Source organism: Salmo salar, chromosome 23 (assembly GCF_965601325.2).
Source record: "Salmo salar chromosome 23, fSalSal1, whole genome shotgun sequence".
Lineage (NCBI taxonomy): Eukaryota > Metazoa > Chordata > Actinopteri > Salmoniformes > Salmonidae > Salmo > Salmo salar.
The window spans coordinates 5,587,295-5,611,028 of record NC_138313.1 but is presented as its reverse complement, the minus strand read 5'-3'; the positions used below and the strand labels follow the sequence as shown (position 1 = coordinate 5,611,028).

Below are 23,734 nucleotides of genomic sequence, written 5' to 3'. Positions count from 1 at the left end.
TATTATGCAAAGTTAGTATTTGTTTATTGCCATTTACATTCACTGGGAGCGTTTGTGCTACTGTACCCTTTAAGACCACCTGAGAAATGTTCCAATTTACTAAAATGTAATACATGTATAACAAAGCAAGGTTAATTTAAAAGTAAAATAAGACAAGATGCATTTAAAAATGTAACTTGTGAATGCCTGAAATCTATTGTCTTGTTGCTACTGTGTGACTCTGGCGTGCAGGCACGACCGCTAGAATGAAGAAGAAAAAATGACCATGAAGTATGCCATCCTATTTGTGCCTATATCAGTACATTAATCTTTATATTTTACATAAAGTATGATCAATTATTGGAAAAGGTACAAATAATATAAGAAAAAAGTATATGTGCAGGTCACCTAAACACCAACATTTTTGTTACAGCTTTGAAATTGGCTACTAAAAATCTCATTGATTTATCAAGACCAGTCCCCATGCTTGTCTCAGAGCAGCGTGAAACTGTGCTAAAATAGTTGTAGACTATTGCTTCAAATCCTATTTCTTCTAACTTAAATATGCTTTTTAAATAAATAAGACCTACACCACTTTTAACAGCACATTACTCAACACTAGTGAGACTCATGTCGCCCATGGTACGCCTACAGTATATCAAAAAATATTTATTTAAATGGCCGCCACCGGGAACCTGCATCTGTAATAACGCATTTTACACTGCAGCGCAGCGTCTTAGACCACTGCGCCAATCAGGAATGCTATTATAATACTGTACATGGTGTCCAGGTCAGGATAATCAAAATATTTCTTTATAAAGACTATCAGAAAGAAAGTTGGTAATTATTTATTTTGATCCAAAGCCATGAGTCAGTCACTCAGCTTTATGTAGGTGCCGGGCTATATGACTGTGCCATCAACTTCATAATATATAACGATATTTTGGAGGTTATTTCTTTTTCAAAAAAACGAAAGTGAGCAATTGTAATCTGAATAAAAGGCCAAAATAATATTTGTAAAGGCCAAAACATTTATTTCTGTTTTTAGAGGGAGAGAACGCTGGGCCAATTGTGCGCTGCCCTATTGGACTCCCAATCACGGTCGGATGTGATACATAATAATAATACTTTTTGTCGTATTATTTGTTTTTTCTTTTCTGGTGGATTAAACTGAAATTGCAACCAATCACAGCCGGTTGTGATACAGCCAACCTAACTAAGAAATACATTTGATGATAGAATCCCTTCCCTACCCTCCTTCTAGGCAAGTTTCCACGACAGAAAACGGTTGATGGTCAAGGGCAATGAATTCCATTATCTTGAGTTGTCTCGCTGAAATTGTCTTACTCTTTCAAATGACTGCTTGATCCACACAGCAGACATTGTGGGTGAGGTTAGGAATGCTGTGTTGCACCTGTAGCGCTATATTTGTTGTGGCGTCATTACATCATCTATCTACGTTATATAGGTATGCACGTCAGCTTTGACATTGGTTTTGCACATTGGCGTTAAACTAGACATCAGGCCAATACCGATGTTGGAATTTTTAGCTAATATCGTCCAATTCCTAGTTGAAAGAACACTTCCGGTCGACCAACATTTTTGGGGGTTGGGGACAGCCCTAAACCCGTGGTTCTCAGTCAAGCAAAATGATACAATACAACCAGTACACTCTGGAGACGAAACAACAATACAATGTAGCCAAACAACATCTCTTGCAAACTGCACAGATGTCAGATTTTTTTTCCTCGCCATATAACACTGGTCCTCTTAAATTTTTATTCCAGGTTGCATATCACAATATTTAAGAGCATATCAGATGGTCTGCTCTGTCCATACAAATCACACCCAAGCATCGGATTGAATTAGGAAAAAACTATGAAATAGCTCCCCAATACTATCTGATGTATACATTTAAATGTATTACATGAATGGTGACCACAGCCCTTCCCATTTAAATTGTGTTTTAATTAGATTTTTCTTCCAGCCTGATCCATGTATTCCATTTAAAATTTGGCTCCCAGTGCGGCTTTACTTCCAGGTTATTTTTATGCATCTGGCAGTTCCTGGCCAACGATTCCCCACAAGGCAGCTTCTTATCATTATTGCTAATTATCTGACCATTAAGAGGTCAGGGCTAGAAGCTTTTGTAATAATTGACTTTTCGTAGCAAGTTTAGGAGAACGTACGCAGCAGATAAAGAGAATAAACATGGCAGATTAGAGGAATTATGTTAAAGTTAGGAAAAGGGTTAGGATTAGCTAAAATGCTAAAAACTTTTTTGGGTAAATTTGACAAATGCTGGATCCCATCTAGACATGACAATGTTCAGAATCATAACAACGCACACCTTCCGGCCACATCATTTTCGTGTTGTTGTCAGCCAACCCATCTGTGAATTATAACTGTTCTGAAATAACTCCATATTTCCATTGTGACATCAGACAAGACACGAGAACTGAAACTCAGGGCACGCTGGCAAAAGTTTTGAAAAGCAAAAATATTGGCATTCACTAAACTGACGACAAACGTTATATTAGCTAGGTAGCACATTAGCTATCATTATACAACACCTGACAACCTAGCTAGCTAACTGTTGACAGTACATACCGTTATTTTAACGTGCAAATAAACTTTAAAACAGCTGGATTGCCAGCGAGTTAGTTAAAGTACTATGAAAAGTGAAGTCGCATTGCTTTCATCTTGTTTGCTTAAACTTCCCGTGGAATATGAACAAATTATCCCGTAAATTCGCTTAGTTTGTTAACAAGTTTCACATGTGACAATGGTATGGACACTCGAAGCTAGCTAGCAAATTACCGCGAAAATTAGATACAGTTGTTAACTAACGTTAGTTAACTTTCAAATGTGACAATGGTATGGACACTGGAACCTAGCTAACGTTAGCTAGCAAACTTCTGCATTCTTACCAGGAAGTGGGAGCCTCGCTACTGTTATTTTCGGGTGGCGATGGCGTTTTTTTCTTTGGTGCTTACTTTTCCAATCCAAGGTCGTGCTGCTGTCGAGTTGCGGGGCCGCTCTTGCGTGGCACCTTTCCCTGTGCGCTAATAATACTTTTCAGAGACGACCTCTATCGTAAAAGTAGCAAGTTGACGAGGTATGTTCCAAAAGAGTCCGTCAGCCCCTCACCATTCCTGGCCTGTGGCAATATTGTAAACAACCTAGGATTGATGGGGCGGGGTAAACGTCAAAGAATTGAGGGGAACTGTCAAATACCACGGGCGTGAAACGAAAGTATATATTTTTTTATTTTCTGTGATCTTTAAGGGCAGATTTACAGGTATCAGAAGTAGTAGCCTATAGTGTACCTCAATATAAATCACAATACCCACAAAACCTAGCGGTCAAACACGGAAATGGTTCCAATCGTTTTTTCCCCATTCATTTTTACCATAGCGGATTTTAGAACGTCTTCAAATAATATGTGTGTCTCGAGTAGGCTTACCCTGGCGTGACGTTTTGATGTTTATCAATAAATGTGCCTGTATTTACATAATATAATAGCCCACTCCCTACACTATCTTATGCAGCCACTATACAACTTGAATAAGTTGTTTGTTGGCAATCTTGTTATTTACAAAGTTTTGGAACAGATTTCTGTTGGAACGTTCCACAAATTATACCCACCGTCTATATGTGTAGTTATCTAAATGCATGAGAAATTAGTTATACAAATGTGCTTTCCTCGGCTTTTATAAACCAACAGTCTAGCTTGCTAGTTAACTATCTAGCTAATGTAGCTGGTGAAGCTAGGTGTTTTTGATGTTTGTTTGTGTCTGTGGGTAAGGGGTGGGTACTTCAAGTATTATTTGACTTGTAGCTACCCTAGCTAGCTGTATTATTTTGGTCTGGCTTTTTGAAAGGTTTAAGAGATGGGCTGATTAGCATCTTCTCTTGAGTCAACAGTGTACAAACGTTACTGCAGGAAGACATTGACATCGGTTACATGTCAATGTCCGATGTGAAATGGCAACCAATGATCCGGGTCAACAGCATCAATGCAACAGTGTAGGTTCCGTCCCTCTCTTCGCCCCAACCCGGGCTCGAACCAGGGACCCTTGCACACATCAACAACTGACACCCACGAAGCATCATTACCCATCGCGCCACAAAAGCCACGGCCCTTGCGACGCAAGGGGAAACCCTACTTCAAGTCTCAGAGCGAGTGACGTCACCGATTGAAATGCTACTAGCGCGCACCACCGCTAACTAACTAGCCATTTCACATCGGTTACACTCATACGAAGGTTCCAACAATGAACTTAGCCTTAAGATGCTTTTGGGAAACTTGGCCTGTGTGGTACAGTCTTTCATATGTGTTGTAGTTTGTTGCATGTTATTGCTTAGTTTATCATTTGTGTCAACTTTGAATTCAATCTAAGCCACAGATTAAGGTCCTCCATTTTGTACTTGACCTTTTATAGACGCAAACCTGAAGATATTCAAGCAGCACTTTGAGTGCAAGCAGCCCAAATATTGAATGTTCCCAGAACTGGTTGATGTGCAGGCCTAAGTGACCACACACACTCAAATGGACCTACAGCTAGGGTAATATTCTGTCACCATTCACACATACAGTAGTAGACATTAGTGTAAACCATAATGTTGTCAACAAAATGTTGTCCTCAATGCTTAAGTGATGTTGTGTATGGCTCAAATTTGTGGAAATGCTGTGATCACTCATCGTCCTAAATGTTGTAATTCACAGACACACACTGACCATGATTTGAATGCTGCAGCTGAGACGGAATGATGTTGAGGGACACACGCTAAGAACCAGAGTATGACTGGACATGGGAGGGCCTGATATTTGTGACCACGACATAAAAGGGTTGCAGAAGCATACCATCACACCATTTTATGTTTATTCTATGGCCAACTACGTCTCTAGCCCACCTGAAATCACAATATGCTGTTTTACATGTTATTTGTGCTGGTCTAATTCCTTTTATGGAAAAGCAGAAGAATCTGTGTGCTCTCATGTATTAATAATAGTTAATATGGTGCTCTTCGATGTCACCAGGTTTGTGGCAATAATTAATAAATCATTTAATATTTACTTCTAGTCAAATGTTTATGTTATGTATAAAAGGCATATCTATTCATTGTTTACTGTTGATTTCTTTAAAACAACGCAATTGTTGGAGTTCGTGTGTTTGATGTAAATGAGTGACTATGTGCATTCTTGTCAAAGAAATATGCTTATTCATTCAAGATTATGGATAAATTCTTTAATTAGTTAATCTGGCTGAACCTGCAACAGAACATGTAAACAATTTTGTTCTTAATTGCATTAATACAGCAGTGTATTCTGACATCATGAATTTAAATAGATTTCACCTCATATAGACAAGACCAAATGCATAAATAAACAACAAATATTAGTTAAATACATTATGGAACATTCATTGAAAATGTTCATATCTAGCGTTGCGATTAAGTTATCTAGTAGCTAGCTAGCTGACAGCAAAGTGTCAGCTAGAGATGGCGTACAGGAGCTTGCAGGGATGTTGTAGTCTTGCATGATGTCTACTTTGATATTAATTAGCATTTTCAAATCTGAGTAAATAGAGCTGAATATATTGATATAAGTCACCTTATCTGAGAGATTTACATGGTTATCAAAATGTCACACCAGGGAAAGCCTACATGAAACACAGACCTTGTTCTAAGTGGTTTAGAAATCCCCTATGAGAAAAACGAAATGTGAAAAAACTATTGGAACCATTTACTTGTTTGACCACTAGGCTTTATGGGTATTATGACGTGTCAACTTTGACACCCCTGTTCTATAGAGCCCCAAACATACCTGTTCTATAGAACCCTGTTCTATAGAGCCCCACTGTGGACACGTCATAATCAACACCTTATGGATTTTTGGGGTGAGGAAAATGAACTCAATATATTTTAAAATGACTATAACCAAATTGAAACTGTAGAAAGTATAATGGACCTACATTCATACAGTGTCTTGACTGTGTCCAGCTCGCTAATAGTCACAAAAATGACAGCTAGATAGTCAAAGAGCATCAAATTCCCCAAAATGTGTTAATTTTGATGCAGAGGAAATATAACACATTTTCAGTGGGCCCTCCAGAGCTACTTTTGTTCCGGGTAGCCTCAGAGAATAATATTGACATATACGCTGATTCGGTGCGTGAGTTTATAAGGAAGTGCATAGGAGATGTTGTACCCACTGTGATTATTAAAATCTACCCTAACCAGAAACTGTGGATAGATGGCGGCATTCGCGCAAAACTGAAAGCACGAACAATCGCATTTAACCATGGAAAGGTGACTGGGGTTATAGCCGAATACAAACAGTGTAGTTAATCATTCCGCAAGGCAATCAAAAAAGCAAAATGTCAGTATAGAGACAAAGTGGAGTCGCAATTCCAAGGCTCAGACACGAGACGTATGTGGCAGGGTCTATAGACGATCAAGGACTACAAAAAGAAAACCAGCCACGTCATCGACGTCTTGCTTCCAGACACACTAAACACCTTCTTTGCCCACTTTGAGGATAATACAGTGCCACCGACGCGGCCCGCTACCAAGGTCTTTGGGCTCTCCTTCGCTGTGGCCGATGTGAATAAGACATTTAAAAGTGTTAACTCGTGCAAGGCTGCCGGCCCAGACAGCATCCCTAGCCTCGTCCTCAGAGCATGCGCAGACCAGCTAGCTGGTGTGTTTACGGACATATTCAAATCTCTCCCTATCTCAGTCTGCTGTCGCCATATGCTTCAAGATGGCCACCATTGTTCCTGCACCAAAGAAAGCAAAGGTAACTGAACTAAATGACAATCGCCCCATAGCACTCAATTCTGTTATCATGAAGTGCTTTGAGAGGCTAGTCAAGGATCATATCACCTCCACCTTACCTGTCACCCTAGACCCACTTCAATTTGCATACCACCCCAATAGGTCCACAGACAATGCAATCGCCATTGCACTGCACACTGCCCTATCCCATCTGGACAAGAGGAATACCTACAGTTGAAGTCAGAAGTTTACATACACTTAGGTTGGAGTCATTAAAACTGGTTTTTCAACCACTCCACAAATTTCTTGTTAACAAACTATAGTTTTGGCAAGTCAGTTAGGACATCTACTTTGCGCATGACACAAGTAATTTTTCCAACAATTGTTTACAGACAGATTATTTCATTTATAATTCACTGTATCACAATTCCAGTGGGTCAGAAGTTTACTTACACTAAGTTGACTGTGCCGTTAAACAGCTTGGAAAATTCCAGAAAATGATGTCATGGCGTAGAAGAATCTGTTAGGCTAATTGACATCATATGAGTCAATTGGAGGTGTACCTGTGGATGTATTTCAAGGCCTACCTTCAAACTCAGTGCATTTTTGCTTGACATCATGGGAAAATCAAAAGAAATCAACCAAGACCTCAGAAAAAACAATTGTAGACCTCCACAAGTCTGGTTCATCCTTGGGAGCAATTTCCAAATGCCTGAAGGTACCATGTTCATCTGTACAAACAATAGTATACAAGTATAAACACCATGAGGCGGCAGGTATCCTAGTGGTTAGAGCGGTGGACTAGTAACCGGAAGGTTGCAAGATCAAATACCTGAGCTGACAAGGTAAAAATCTGACATTCTACCCCTGAACAAGGCAGTTAACCCTAGGCTGTCATTGAAAATAAGAATTTGTTCTTAACTGACTTGCCTAGTTAAATAAAGGTAAACATTTTTTAAATAGGACCACGCAGCAGTCATACCGCTCAGGAAGGAGTCACGTTCCGTTTCCTGGAGATGAACATACTTTGGTGCGAAAAGTGCAAATCAATCACAGAACAACAGCAAACGACCTTGTGAAGATGCTGGAGGAAACAGGTCCAAAAATATCTATATCCACAATAAAACAAGTCCTATATCGACAAAACCTGAAAGGCCGCTCAGCAAGGAAGAAGCCACTGCTCCAAAAACCGCCATAAAAAAGCCAGACTACGGTTTGCAACTGCACATGGGGACAAAGATTGTACTTTTAGGAGAAATGTCCTCTGGTCTGATGAAACAAAAATAGAACTGTTTGGTCATTATGACCATCGTTATGTTTGGAGGAAAAAGGGGGAGGCTTGCAAGCCGTAGAATACCATCCCAAATAAAAGCTGAAATAAATAATTCTCTCTACTATTATTCTGACATTTCATATTCTTAAAATAAAGTGGTGATCCTAACTGACCTAAGACAGGGAACTCAGATTAAATGTCAGGAATTGTGAAAAACTGAGTTTAAATGTATTTGGCTAAGGTGTATGTAAACTTCTGACTTCAACTGTATGTAAGATTGCTGTTCATTGACTATAGCTCAGCATTCAACAACATAGTACCCTCCAAGCTCATAATTAAGCTAGAGGCCCTGGGACTCAACCCCGCCCTGTGCAATTGGGTCCTGGACTTCCTGACGGGCCACCCCCAGGTGGTGAAGGTAGGAAACAACATCTCCACTTTGCTGATCCTCAACACTGGGTCCCACAAAGTGCGTGCTCAGCCCCCTCCTGTTCTCCCTGTTCACCATTGACTACGTGACAATGCACGCCTCCAACTCAATCATCAAGTCTGCAGACAACACAACAGTAGTAGGCTTGATTACCAATCGACGACGAGACAGCCTACAGGGAGGAGGTGAGGGCACTCGGAGTGTGGTGTCAGCAAAACAACCTCTCACTCAACGTCAACAAAACTAAGGAGATGATTGTGGACTTCAGGAAACAGCAGAGGGAGCACCTCCCTATCCACACCGATGGGACAGCAGTGGAGAAGGTGGAAAGTTTTGAGTTCCTCAGTGTACACATCATGGACAAACTGAAATGGTCTATGCACACAGATAGTGTGGTGAAGAAGGCGCAACAGCGCCTCTTCAACCTTAGGAGGCTGAAGAAATTTGGCTTGTCACCTAAAACCCTCACAAACATTTACAGATGCACAATTAAGAGCATCCTGTTGGGCTGCATCACCATCTGGTACGGCAACTGCACCGCCCACAACCACAAGACTCTCCAGAGGATGGTGCGGTCTGCACAACACATCACCGGGTGCAAACTACCTGCCCTACCGGACACCTACAGCACCCGATGTCACAGGAAGTCAAAAAGATCATCAAGGACAACAACCACCTGAGCCACTGCCTGTTCACCCCGCTACCATCCAGAAGGCAAGGTCAGTAAAGGTGCATCAAAACTGGGACCGAGAGACTGAAAAACAGCTTCTATCTCAAGGCCATCAGACTGTTAAACAGCCATCACTAACACAGAGAGGCTGCTGCTTACATACAGACTTGAAATCATTGGCCACTTTAATAAATGGATCACTAGTCACTTTAATAATGCCACTTTAATAATGTTTACATATCTTGCATTACTCATCTCATATGTATATACTGTATTTTACACCATATATTGCCTTTGCCGCTCTGTCATTACTCATCCATAAATGTATATGTCTATATTCTCATTCCATTCCTTTACTTAGATTTGTATGTATTAGGTAGTTGTTCTGGAATTGTTAGATTACATGTTAGATATTGCTGCACTGTCGGAACTAGAAGCACAAGCATTACGCTACACTCGCGATAACATCTGCTAACCATGTGTATGTGACCAATACGATTTGAACAAGGTACGGATGTTATAGGTTATATTCTGTCACCAATGGTTTGTTTTATTTTTTTTTTTACAATTTGTTTTTGTTTTTCCATGGTACATAATCAGACATAATTCATTATCTTTGTCACGGGTATCGTCGGTGAAGGAGGACCAAAATGCAGCAGGACTGTGTTTGTTCATTTTGAACATTTATTTAAATCAAAACGAACACAAAAACAACAAACAAGAGAACGAACGATCCACTGACAGTCTGGCAAGGCACAAGGCTAACACAGAACAATTTCCCACAAACACACAGACAAACATACCCAACTAATATAGGACTTCCAATCAAAGGCAACACCACACAGCTGCCTTCAATTGGAAGTCCACCCCAATTAACTCCACATAGAAACACACTTACTAGACTACACATAGAAATACATAAACATAGACCATAAACCAAAAAACCCGGAAATACTAAATCAAACACCCTTTTACCAAAACACCACCCCGGACCACATAAAACAAATACCCTCTGCCACGTCCTGACCAAACTACAATAACAATTAACCCTTATACTGGCCAGGGCGTGGCAATCTTACATTGTCAATAGATATCGCTTTCCTACCCCATCTTCCAGGTTTGGTGAATGGACCAACCAGACCCTCAAGACTACCGTGTCCCTTGATTGGTACCAGGAAGGGTGGGTGAACAACCTGAATGTAATTCTTTTTGCACATAACAGCAGCATGCAGTCCTCCACCAAGTACAGACGGGAGCCGCAGCTGTTGACTGAGGTAAACAATGCAATTGTATATAGTTATTGCATTTACTGTAGTCTTTCACATTTGTGATTGACCTTGTGTTGTTGTTTGTCTATTGCTATTTCTGTATAACGTACTTTCAGATCACTGAAACCCCACCTGATGTGATGGAAGTTGTCGAACCAGATCAGAACACCTTCGAGGACCACCTTCAGGCAAAGAAGGATGTGGAGGTTTTTGACCAGGTAAAAATGATTGTCCGCTGTTAATTTATTTTCTGGTCCTCCAAGAGATATGTAAGAAATGTATTTGTAATATGAAATATAATTGCATTTATTCCTGTTCTCAATCAAGGTGAGACTGAACATCGACAAGGCACAGGATAAACAGAAAGAGAGCTACAGGAGCAGAATCAAGAAGGGGACCAAGTGCTACGACATCTGGGTGAATTACTTGGTTTGGAAGAAGGACGAAAGGAAGGCAAGACCTGGGAAACCTCGCTGCTCTTTCACTCCTAGCTGGGGTCTTCATCTGTTAAGGTGAATATAAAAAATCTCAGATAATAACTATTTGCATTTGCACGCAAAATAACCTGAAGCTAATTTTAGTTTCCCTAACACTGATATTTTTGTCTTTGTCTTCCTAGGGTTACCTCGGTGGTAGCCAACAATCTTCTCCAGTTGGAGCAGTTGGACGGTAAACCACTGAAAACACAGACGCCCTATACTTCGGTAAAGCCCAATTGACAAAGTATGTTAAGCTTTAGTTGACATTTGAGAAAGTAAGAAATGGTAGTTATGCGATCTCTGAAATCTCTGTACAAAAATCTGTCCGATAGCTAAATCCAGCCCAGCTAGCACCAGGAATCAGGTCTTGGTCACCTCCCTGACCAAGGCCCATCTCCCCCGATTGCTCAGTTTGGCCGGGCGGCCAGCTCTGGGAAGAGTCTTGGTGGTTCCAAACTTATTCCATTTAAGAGTGATGGAGGCCACTGTGCTCTTGGGGACCTTCAATGCTGCAGAAATGTTTTGGTACTCTTCCCAAGATCTGTGCCTCGACACAATCCTGTCTCTGAGCTCTTCCTTCGACCTCATGGCTTGGTTTTTGCCCTTGTTTCGAGACAGGTGCATGATAACGGTCCATTCTAAATCAAAACAAATTTCACACATATTATCACACATATTATATGTATATGTAAAGACAAGGTTAAATCAAGAATAGTATGATGGGTGACAATATTAGCCTATCACTTCTGAATGAATGAAATATTATCACTTGTGAATGATGCTCAGCTTAAGGCAAACATTACATGTTTTTTTTGCAACTTTTTCAAATCATAGTCGCACACCTGATGTAGCCTAGCCCATAGGCCTATATGTTTTGATAAGATTTGTATCACAACCAAAGTGGCCAAATAAATTCTTAAAATGAAGCACATTATTCCGATTTACAACGGGTGTAGAGCCTAACTGGCATACATACGAAGTGCGTGAGTTTCAAGTTTGGGGAAGGTAATTTTCACCATAAAAATAGACCTTTATAATAAAAGCATTACATGTATAATTGCATTTGTGGTCACTTTTGAGAATGGTGTTTTCCTGCTAATGGAACATTTGTGCTTATAGCCTACTGCCGTGTGCACATTGCTGTGCTTATAATGTGAAGAAATAGCCTAATAGTTATTCAACATTTTAAGCTAAACGTTCTCATCTGTTGCATCAGGCTCATTGCTTAAAACAGTTTTTTTTTATGCTAGTGGTTGTATTCATTTGGGATCTATCGCATCCCACAACAGTCCCGGACTATGTTTGGAATATTTATTTATCGTACAGAATAGGTCAACTTTTGTACTATGGGGGACAGTAGATTGACATAGGCTAGTGCTTTTGCTGTTCGTTAGGCCTACTCATCTTGTTGGCTGACGAAAATTAAATGTGGACAGTTCTTCCAATATCTTCAATATGCACCTCGCAATTGGATAAGGACGCACGCAGTTGCATCCCCATTGTGTCTGTCTTCACTTGTAGTCTGTGAAAAAGACCCGATCGTGTGACTGAGAACCATGTGAGTGAGAAGTGCTTCGGCACACAGCGGGGAGAAGGGAATTATAATTATTATATTCGGCCCAAGGTCCACTGGCCGCAAAAGGCATAGATTTCTTAGGGGGATTATGGCCACACAAAGGAGATGCAGTGCTTGTCAAATCAAATCAATCAAATCACATTTGACTGGTTACACACACATGTTTAGCAGATGTTATTGTGGGTGTAGCGAAATGCTTGTGTTTCTAGCTCCAACAGTGCAGTAATATCTAACAAGTAATATCTAACAATTTCACAACAATGCACACAAATCTAAGGTAAAGGAATGGAATTAAGAATATATAAATATTTGGACGAGCAATATCGGAGCGGCATAGACTAAAACACAGTAGAATAGAATACACTATATACATTACCGTTCAAAGGTTTGGGCTCATTCAGAAATGTCCTTGTTTTTGAAAGAAAATTGCATTTTTTGTCCATTAAAATAACACCAAATTGATCAGAAATACAGTGTAGACATTGTTAATGTTGTAAATGACTACTGCAGCTGGAAACGGCAGATTTTTTTAATGGAATATCTACATAGGCGTACAGAGAGAGGCCTATTATCAGCAACCATCATTCCTGTGTTCCAATGGCACGTTGTGTTAGTCCGTGTTTATCATTTTAAAAGGCTAATTGATCATTAGAAAACCCTTTTGCAATTATGTTAGCCCAGCTGAAAACTGTTGTCCTGATTATAGAAGCAATTAATCTGGCCTTCTTTAGACTAGTTGAGTATCTGGAGCATCAGCATTTGTGGATTCAATTACAGGTTCAAAATGGCTAGAAACAAATAACTTTCTTCTGAAACTTGTCAGTCTATTCTTGTTCTGAGAAATGAAGGCGATGTGAGAAATTGCCAAGAAACTGAAGATCTGGTACAACGCTGTGTACTACACCCTTCACAGAACAGCGCAAACTGACTCTAACCAGAATAGAAAGAGGATTGGGAGGCCCCAGTGCACAACTGAGCAAGAGGACAACTACATTAGAGTATCTAGTTTGAGAAACAGACGCCTCACAAGTCCTCAACTGGCAACTTCATTAAATAGTACCCGCAAAACACCAGTCTCAACGTCAACAGTGAAGAGGCGACTCCGGGATGCTGGCCTTCTAGGCAGAGTTCCTCTCTCCAGTGTCTGTGTTCTTTTACCCATCTTCATCTTTTCTTTTTATTGGCCAGTCTGAAATATGGCTTTTTCTTTGCAACTCTGCCTAGAAGGCCAGCATCCCAGAGTCGCCTCTTCACTGTTGACGTTGATACTGTTGCACAGGGTAGGGTTCAGACCCAGAGCCCCGACCTTAATGATGAGCTTGGAGAGTGCTATGGTGTTGAATGCTGAGCTATAGTCAATAAACAGCATTCTTACATAGGTATTCTTCTTGTCCAGATGGGATTGGGAAGTGTGCAGTGCAATGGCGATTGCATCGTCTGTGGATCTATTGGGGTTGTAAACACTCCAGCCAGCTGGTCTGCGCATGCTCTGAGGACCCGGCTAGGGATGCCATCTTGGCCGGCATTTAACACGCTTAAATGTCTTACTCACGTTGGCCACGGATATTGAGAGCCCACAGTCCTTGGTAGCTGGCCGCGTCGGTGGCACTGTGTTATCCTCGAAGCGGGCGAAAAAGTTGTTTCGTTTATCCGTAAGCAAGAAGTTATTGTCTGCGACGTGGCTGGTTTTCCCTTTGTAGTCCATGATTGTCTGTAGACCTTGCCACATACGTCTCGTGTCTGAGTCGTTGAATTGTTACACTTTGTCTCTGTACTGACGTTTTGCCTGTTTGATTGCCTTACGGAGGGAATGACTACACTGTTTGTATTCGGCCATATTCACTGTCACCTTGCCATGGTTAATTGCTGTGGTTGCGCGAATGCTGCCATCTATTCACGGTTTCTGGTTTGGTTAAGTTTTAATAGTCACAGTGGGTATAACGTCTCCTATACATTTCCTGATAAACTCAGTCACTGTATCCGTGTATTCGTCAATATTATTTTCAGAGGCTACACGGAACATATCCCAGTCCGTGTGATAAAAACAATCTTGTAAGCATGGATTCCGATTGGTCAGACCAGCGTTGAAAAGTCCATAGCACGGGTACATCCTATTTGAGTTAATGCCTATAGGAATGGAGGAGCAAATTGAAGTCGTGATCAGATTTGCCAAAGGGTGGTGCTCCCAAGTGGCGCAACCCTCCCGAGTGCATTGAAGTTGCTAGCTGTGCCACTAGAGATCCTGATTCAAGTCCAGGCTCTGTCGCAGCCGGCCGCAACCGGGAGACCCATGGGGCAGCACACAATTGGCCCAGCATCGTCCGGGTTAGGGGAGGGTTTGGCCGGCAGGGATGTACTTGTCCCATCGCCCTCTAGCGACTCCTGTGGTGGGTCGGGCGCATGCACGCTGACACAGTCGCCAGGTGGACGGTGTTTCCGCCGACACATTGGTGTGGCTGGCTTCTGGGTTAAGTGGGCATTGTGTCAAGAAGCAGTGCAGCTTGGTTGGGTCGGTTTCGGAGGCTCTCGACCTTCGCCTCTCCCGAGTCCGTACAGGAGTTGCAGTGATGAGACAAGACTGTAACTACCAATTGGATACCACGAAATTGATGTGAAAAAGGGGTAAAAGTAAAAAATAAATAAAAATGAAAATAAACATTTCCCAAGGGAGGGCTTGTAGGCATTTTGAAAAGTTGAGTAGCAGTGGTCCAATGATTTCTCAGAGCGAGTGCTACAGTCAATGTGTTGGTAGAACTTCGGTAGCGTTTTCCTCAGATTAGCTTTGTTAAATGCGGCATCAGGATATGTGTTTCCCAGTTTGCATAGAGTCCAATATAGTTCTCTGAAGGCCGTCATGGTATCGGCTTGAGGGGGAATATACATGGCTGTGACTATAACCGAAGAGAATTCTCTTGGGAGGTAATACGGTTGGCATTTGATTGTGAGGTATTCTCAGTCGGGTGAACAAAAGGAATTGAGTTCATGTATGTTATCACAATCACACCATGAGTAGTTAATCATGAAACATACACCACCGCCCTTCTTCTTCCCGGTGAGATCTTTATTCCTTTACACACTCCCAGGAGTGTCATACATGATGGATCATTAGCTATTACACTAACCTTCACACATCTAGATGGCCAGACACAGCAGGGGTTCAAACTGTAGAACCTAGTTCCTACATTTGAATATAAAAATAGATTTGATCAAACAAAACTATGCTACATTTTATCTCTGAGACCCTCAGGATGACAAATCAGAGCAATATTACTGAATGTAAGGGAAGACCCCCCTGAAATGGACAAAAATTTATGGGATCTTATTGGCACCGTACGAAACATACACGATGTACAATACCACTCAAATGGACGCCGTTTCATTCAAAACATATTGCAAATGCCATATGGCAAATGCCAAGTGTCACACAGCAAAAATCCAATAGATGGCGAGCGCGCTCCACGGTAAATTTTCATATTGCAAATGCACATCAAGTCAAGACCCAAGGGTCAAATTTTGAAAGTTTGAAAAAAAATTCTAAAACTTATCACCCCCTTACAAAGTGCTATCTGGACTGTTTTTAGAAATTCTTTCGATTTGTTTTGGTCAATTAAGCCATGAATCAACCTAGATGGTCTATTTGTCATGTATGATGAGGGAGAAGTGGGACTCAGTCGTTTTTTAATGATTTTTTGAAAAACGTCCAAAATTACCAGGGGCACGGGTGGGGGGTGCTCCTTACCCAACCGTAGACCCCTTGCACCCCCCTAAAGGCATTAAAAAAAAAATTAAAATGTGCTCCTGGTAACGCATTCCAATCACCAGGTGCACGGCTGTCCATTTGCAATATGTTTCAATGGGTATTTACCATTATGAATTTGACATGCTCAAAAATACTGCAGAAAAGAAAAATTGACTGGCCCGATGAACTCGGGATGGCCGGGCAGTGATAGTGGTTCCTCTCCATCGCGCATTGTGTTGATTTCATCATGTCCAGTTGGTGATGTTTTTTCACTGTTGAATCTTATTGCAAATGTACTGTCCATTTGGCCCAATGAACTCGGCCCAATGAACTCAGGATGGCCGGGCAGTGATTCTGGTTCCTCTCCATCGCACGTTGGTGTTGATTTCAGAATATCATTTTGGTGATGGTCTATCACTGTTTAACTCTTACATCTAGACGTTCCGCTAGCGGAACACCTGCTCCAATATCCAATGATAGGCGTGGCGCGAATGACAAATTCCTCAAAAATATAAAAACTTCAATTTTTCAAACATATGACTATTTCACAGCATTTTAAAGACAAGACTCTCCTTTATCTAACCACACTGTCCGATTTCAAAAAGGCTTTACAGCGAAAGCAAAACATTAGATTATGTCAGCAGAGTACCAAGCCAGAAATAATCAGACACCCATTTTTCAAGCTAGCATATAATGTCACAAAAAACAAAACCACAGCTAAATGCAGCACTAACCTTTGATGATCTTCATCAGATGACAACCCTAGGACATTATGTTATACAATGCATGCATGTTTTGTTCAATCAAGTTCATATTTATATCAAAAACCAGCTTTTTACATTAGCATGTGACGTTCAGAACTAGCATACCCCCCGCAAACATCCGGTGAATTTACTAAATTACTCACGATAAACGTTCACAAAAAACATAACAATTATTTTAAGAATTATAGATACAGAACTCCTCTATGCACTCGATATGTCCGATTTTAAAATAGCTTTTCGGTGAAAGCACATTTTGCAATATTCTCAGTAGATAGCCCAGCCATCACGGCTAGCCATTTAGACACCGACCAAGTTTAGCCCTGATCAAACTCCGATTTACTATTACAAAAGTTTCATTACCTTTGTTGTCTTCGTCAGAATGCACTCCCAGGACTGCTACTTCAATAACAAATGTTGGTTTGGTCCAAAATAATCCAGCGTTATATCCGAATAGCGGCGTTTTGTTCGTGCGTTCCAGACACTATCCGAAATGGTAAACAAGGGTCGCGCGCATGGCGCAATTCGTGACAAAAAAATTCTAAATATTCCATTACCGTACTTCGAAGCATGTCAACCGCTGTTTAAAATCAATTTTTATGCCATTTTTCTCGTAGAAAAGTGATAATATTCCGACCGGGAATCTCCTTTTCGGCAAACAGAGGGGTGGCCAGGGGGCGGCCAGGTCACGCGCCTAAGCCCACAGTCCCTTGATCGGCCACTTGAGAAAGGCGATAATGTGTTTCAGCCTGGGGCTGGGATGACGACATTCAGGTTTTTCCCGGGCTCTGAGCGCCTATGGACGACGTAGGAAGTGTCACGTTAGAGCAGAGATCCTTAGTAAAAGATAGAGATGGCAAAGAAGTTCCAGAAATGGTCAGACAGGCCACTTCCTGTAAAGGAATCTCTCAGGTTTTGACCTGCCATTTGAGTTCTGTTATACTCACAGACACCATTCAAACAGTTTTAGAAACTTTAGGGTGTTTTCTATTCATATATAATAAGTATATGCATATTCTAGTTACTGGGTAGGATTAGTAACCAGATTAAATCGGGTACGTTTTTTATCCAGCCGTGAAAATACTGCCCCCTAGCCATAAGAGGTTAAACATATTGCAAATGGACACAAGTCAGCCAGCAAATCACCGTCCATCTGTCAATTAGATATCATTCTGACACTAAACTGATATAAAATGACACCACACCCACTTTTTCCCACTCGTTTAGAAGCCAACTATCACATATTTCAGAGCAGGCCCAAAATTCACAGTGCCTTCTGTTTAACCTGTTGGGGATCTTATCCCGATATCGGGATTCATTGTCAAGAGACCAGGGCGGGAAATTCAAAAACTGCAAGAATCTAATAATTTCAATTTCTCAAACAATCAACTATTTCTCACAATTTGAAAGATAAACATCTCCTAAATCCAACCACATTGTCCGATTTCAAAGAGGCTTTACGGCGAAAGCATAAAGTTAGGTTATGTTAGGAGAGTACATTGAAAATAGCTGTGTGTAATGTTTTGTCAATTCAAAGACAGGCGTCACCATAAGCGGATAACCAGCTAGAATTATGCACCAACCTTTGACAATCTTCCTCAGATGACACTCCTAAGACATTATGTTACACAATACATGCATTTTTTGTTCCATCAAGTTCATATTTATATCCAAAAACAGCATTTTACCGAAGCGGTGAAAATCAGATTTTTTTTTTCTCTCAAATGCTTCCGGTGAACAACGTTACAAATCACAAAATTACTATTCGATAACATTGGTAAATTATATTATTGTCATTCAAATATTCATAGTTTAACATTTCGTAAATGCTACTGCAATGCCAGATTTCAAAATAACTTTACTGGGAAATCACAATTTGCAATAAACCGGGTGCTGTGCTAAGAACAATAGGCTAGGCTATACAGGTTAGCACCATCTTGTACCCATGTAATATCAAAATTACTATTGTCAATATTCCCTTACCTTTGATTCTCTTCATCCATTGGCAATTCCACGCATCCCAGGTCCACTGCAAATGTGGTTTCTTTCAACAAAGTTCATAATTGATGTCCAAATAACTCCAAGTTGTTCCATGTTGTTAGCGCTTCGGTAGGCTACTAAAAAGTAGCGGGGGGGGGGGGGGGGAGTCACGGCGAAAAGTAAAAAAAATAATCTATTTACATTGTTCAAACATGTCAAACGTTGTTTAGCATCAATCTTTAGAGCCATTTTTAACGTGAAACATCAGTAATGTTTCAACCCGACCTCTCCTGTGTCTTGAAAAACGTCTTTGAAAAATGTATCGCATCACATGATTGCGCAGGTGCAGCCAATAATGAAGTGACGACATCCCAGGGAGGTCAACTTCTCTTCCTTGCCATCCGGTCTCTGTTCATCATAGACGCTTCAAACAACTTTATAAAGATCGTTGACATCTAGTGGAAGCCGTAGGAGTTGCGAAATTAATCCTTTCTCACTATGGTATCTATAAAACAATGACACTAAATAGTACAGTCACAAAATTCAAAAAAATGTTGATCTATTTTTCACAGGTTTTTGCCTGCAATATGAGTTTTGTTATACTTACAGACACCATTCAAACTGTTTTAGAAAATTCAGAGTGTTTTCTATCCGAATGTGTTAATAATATGCATATCCTAGCTTCTGAGTTGGTGTAGGAGGCAGTTAAAAATGGGCACATATTTTTTTCAAAATTTCTCAATACTGCCCCCGAGCCCCAACAATAATAAAACATAAAACACGTAGTTACGATCTAGCTGCGGGTCCAGTTCTGACATTATGTGTAGTCCTAGCTGAGTCGACCCCAAATCCCACGTCTTGGCTCGATAGGTCATCTGGAGCCTGAGCAGCGACCTTAATTGGTGCTGAAAATCCACTTTTTCCGGGCGTTGCTACAGTGTCCTTGAATGAGCTATCGGACAGAAACATTAGGGTCCGTCTCTATGGGCCGAGGCGGTTTCAATGCACCTAGTCTTGCGACTCTGGGACTTTTCTAAATGTTGTCATTTTCGTGATGGTCAAAATGAATTGAAGTTATTGCAAATGTACGAGGCTGTTTCTCAGTCTGAAAACCTTCTAGAGCCACATAGCTCACCGTGCACTATTGACTTGAGCTCTAGAACAGGTTTCTAAAGTGTCAGAGCTCTAGGTCTGACAGTTCTTTGACAGTTCGTACAAAGGTAACTATTGCAGGCTCTGTGTGTCTCTAAGCCCCACACTGTGTCACTCCATCCTTGCTGTGTGTGGGGGGGGGGGGGGGGTTTCTTGAAAATCTGATGGGATAAATTACTGATTTACAGTTCATGAGGGTTGCCTAATGACACATTTTAAGTTTTGAAAAGATGTGACTTTTTTAACCCTTTGAAACAGCCCCTTTGACCCCAATTTAAGGCACTTCCGGTTAGCACAGGAAGCTAAAAGTAAACACATATCCTCATTGGTGTAGGCTTTTACAGAATCCTGAGTTTAAAGTCTTTACGTTAAGAATTGACTGATTTACACAGGGTTGAATGCAGTGATTTTCACAAACTGCAGGTTTGGTATATCAAAACAACATTAGGATGAATTTAACCACTTCCGGTTGCACCAGGAAGCTTAGAATCAACACAGGTAGACCTCATAGTGGCCTGATGTATAATCATCGAAGACAGGTTCATAAGGCATTCATAACCTACATAGGCTTCAGGTTGAATTTATGGCAGCAAGCAATGTATTTCTATGGGGAGAGAAGTCATTGCAAACTGTTTGATGTAAACACCTTCTTTTCACTGTTAAGGGCTAATGCCACACAGTCAAGGTTAGGCTTGCACAGATCGGGAGGACCTTCTCCCTCCTAGAGTTTGAGGAGAGTGCACAACAACAACGAAAAATGTATCATGGCAACTGGTTTGATACATTCATCGCTAAAGGTAAATAATGTACTTACATACATGAAGGGCACTTTTCGGCATTTGCTGTATGATTGATGAGAAACTCCATATTGCAAATGTACGGTCCCTTACTAGACGTCCGCGAATGTTTCTAAAATTCGCCGACAGCGGCGGGCCGTGCACCGGGGCCAGATCTTCCAGGAAGTCATCGAATGAAGTCTCTCGGACATTCGGTTTCCGTTTTATAAAATCTTAAAATTTTTGTCATTTTTCCGCTATCCCAGTAAATTCCATCAGATGGCAAATGGAATCTTATTGCAAATGTACAAAACATCACCAATCACGATGTGGCCATTTCTCCTAAACGGAAAAGACTTCGAAGATGAAACTTGGTGAGCATAGGTTTGGCATAATGGGCAGTTAGCCCAGAAACAAGATGGCGTTGAGGCCTCAATGCTTTTTGAGTTAAGGCCATTTTTCTGGGATTAAAGGTCAAAAACGAAAATAAAGCGCTAATTTGACCTCTTAATGTCAAAGTACATGAACCTACGGTGTCAGGAAAAAAAGAACCAGCCATTTATCTATTGTAATTTAAGAGAAATCGTACAATGTACAATTGGTGATGCTCAAAGAAATGTGTTTTATTTTCAAAAAAGTTACAGATCCAGCTGCAGCGTGTTCAGACGAATCTGTTAAGGCGGGTTTCGGAGCTTTGCGAGATTTCTGAAATAACACACACTCATTCAACCTTCTGTAAATAAGTCAGTTCTTAAAAATTAAAACCAATTTGCATTTGCAACTGTTCTCAGTACTTTACATTTTAAATATAATCAATTTACATATGTACATTTATTGTTAAAAAAAAACCTTAAAGCCACACTCTGTAATTTGAGTTCATTGGATTGTCAAAAGGTTTGTGACAGAAGTGAACTTATTATACACTCATAGGCTAGACTGTATTTCCTTACATTCACTGACTGGGTATGTGACAAGTTGTGGAATAGGACCATCATTGTGAGATTCTTTCACATAGTACCTTAGTACAACAATCAGAAGTACCATGTTCAAACTCTGACATACGTCTTATAACTTCAAACCATTTTTTTTCTTTGACCTAAGAAGTTTTCAAAAGGAAACCCTGAGATAATATTCAGTCATCACGTTAGATGTATAAGGCCATGCAATTTATTCACCAAATTCTTTATCATAAAACTGGCCAAAATGCTCTACTAAAGACACTAGTAAAGTTAGGCATATTGGCAATGCTTGAATTGGCTTGCCAATATTGTTCTTCTAAGACAATGTTACAATTATATTTCAAAACTGCAGCTTCCAACAACCCCACAGCAAAGTTGATACTTAAAAAAAAATGTAAGTAGGCAAGTCAGTTAAGAACAAATTCTTATTTACAATGACGGCCTACTCCGGACGACGCTGGGCCAATTGTGCGCCGCCCTATGGGACTCCCAATCACAGCCGGATGTGATACAGCCTGGATTCGAACCAGGGACTGTAGTGACACCTCTTGCACTGAGATGCAGCGCCTTCTGTGCCACTCAGGCAGCCACTCGGGAGCCCATCATATATTGCAGTGAGATTTCAAAACTTTTAAAACCATGACCAGAGAGAGATGGATGTCAATGGTATTGGTTGCAGTGACAGGCCAGGTTTAGTCACAGGCCATGCAGCAGCTGTAGTTGATGTTGTGGATATACAACCTGGTTTCAGAGCATTTCGTATTATTTTTATGTAAATGCAAGACACTCCATGTTTCGTATGGTATGTATTAATTTGTGGTTGTCAATCAACCATTTCGTATGATGTGTTATGAATTTAAATTTGTATTATATGTTACGAATTAGCAAAACGTACAATGTGTTACGAATTCGCAAAATGTATGATATGTTACGAATTCCAGCTTGGTGATGTTTTTGTCTTATGTAACCATACCAAACATAACATATCACACTAATTTGAGTACCATGGATTTACATTACTATGTTACGTTTCGTCTATGAGACCAGGCTGGGATGTGGGCTCTGCTCGGTACTCCCTGTGTGATTTTTTAAAATGAATTGTAATATATTTCCTAAAATAATAATGACAAAAAATAGAATTCCGAGCAATGAGTGAATATCTACTTGTTCATTGTTTAAGGTTGTTATAGCTGCTTGTATTTTGATCAAGTATAATGCAACTGAATTGAAAACTATCAGGGGGTGTGCATGGGTAATATTAATATATCGTGAAGTGGCCCGATGCAAATATGAATTTGCATCGGGCCACTTCTAGGGGGATTCTGGCAAGACACCGGCAGTGTAGGCTTAGAGTGCTCCCTGCTTATATCTTAATGTAATGACATGAAATAAAATGTGCAGATTATTATCAATGACTAATCAACAGCTGTAACAAGTTGTCCACTGTAGGAAATCCTCACTGGTAACCCAGTTTATAGAAAGACCCATGCATACTTTCTGAAGGCACTGAGAGGGGGGGGGGGGGGGGGGGGGGCACTGTGCCTCTTCCAAAGTTACACCTGGACAGAGACAATTTGTAAATGTTCTCTTCAAAAATCCTGTTCTGTTACAAGTTGACAGCAGTTAATGAGATTTATTTTAAACTGCAAAACCCTTACGCACCACTGCACTTTATATACCAGGGTTGGCTGGCCTTCTCTAGTTAATTGTAGGCTCAGTCACTGGTATACTTTTATTTACAAAGCCATTTTGGATTTACTACCATTTTATTTGGGCATTTCTATTGTTCAGAATGTGGTGGGTACTCTCTTCATTCGCAGGACTTTATCCTGCTAACTGTTCCAAATGTCCAAACTGAATTTGGTAAAGGGCTTTTATGTATTCTGCGCCATCGGCTTGGAACGCCTTA

General features: G+C 40.7%; 1 protein-coding gene and 1 long non-coding RNA gene across 6 annotated transcripts in view; one reads left to right on the top strand and one right to left on the bottom strand.

Annotated features, from left to right (window-relative positions):
* nek7 (NIMA related kinase 7) overlaps positions 1-3,174 on the bottom strand; it is a 140,092-nt gene extending 136,918 nt beyond the window's left edge. For 3 of the 5 annotated variants that reach the window (XM_014168702.3, XM_045705878.2, XM_014168704.3), the window contains exon 1: positions 2,910-3,174. The gene's annotated coding sequence lies outside the window, so the exon portion shown is untranslated. 5 annotated transcript variants of the gene reach the window in all.
* Positions 2,917-5,103, top strand: LOC106583980 (uncharacterized). Its single transcript, XR_001323663.3, has 3 exons — positions 2,917-3,097; positions 4,425-4,548; positions 4,709-5,103. It is a non-coding gene; the product is annotated as an uncharacterized LOC106583980 (long non-coding RNA).
* The last annotated feature ends 18,631 nt before the right edge of the window (positions 5,104-23,734 follow it).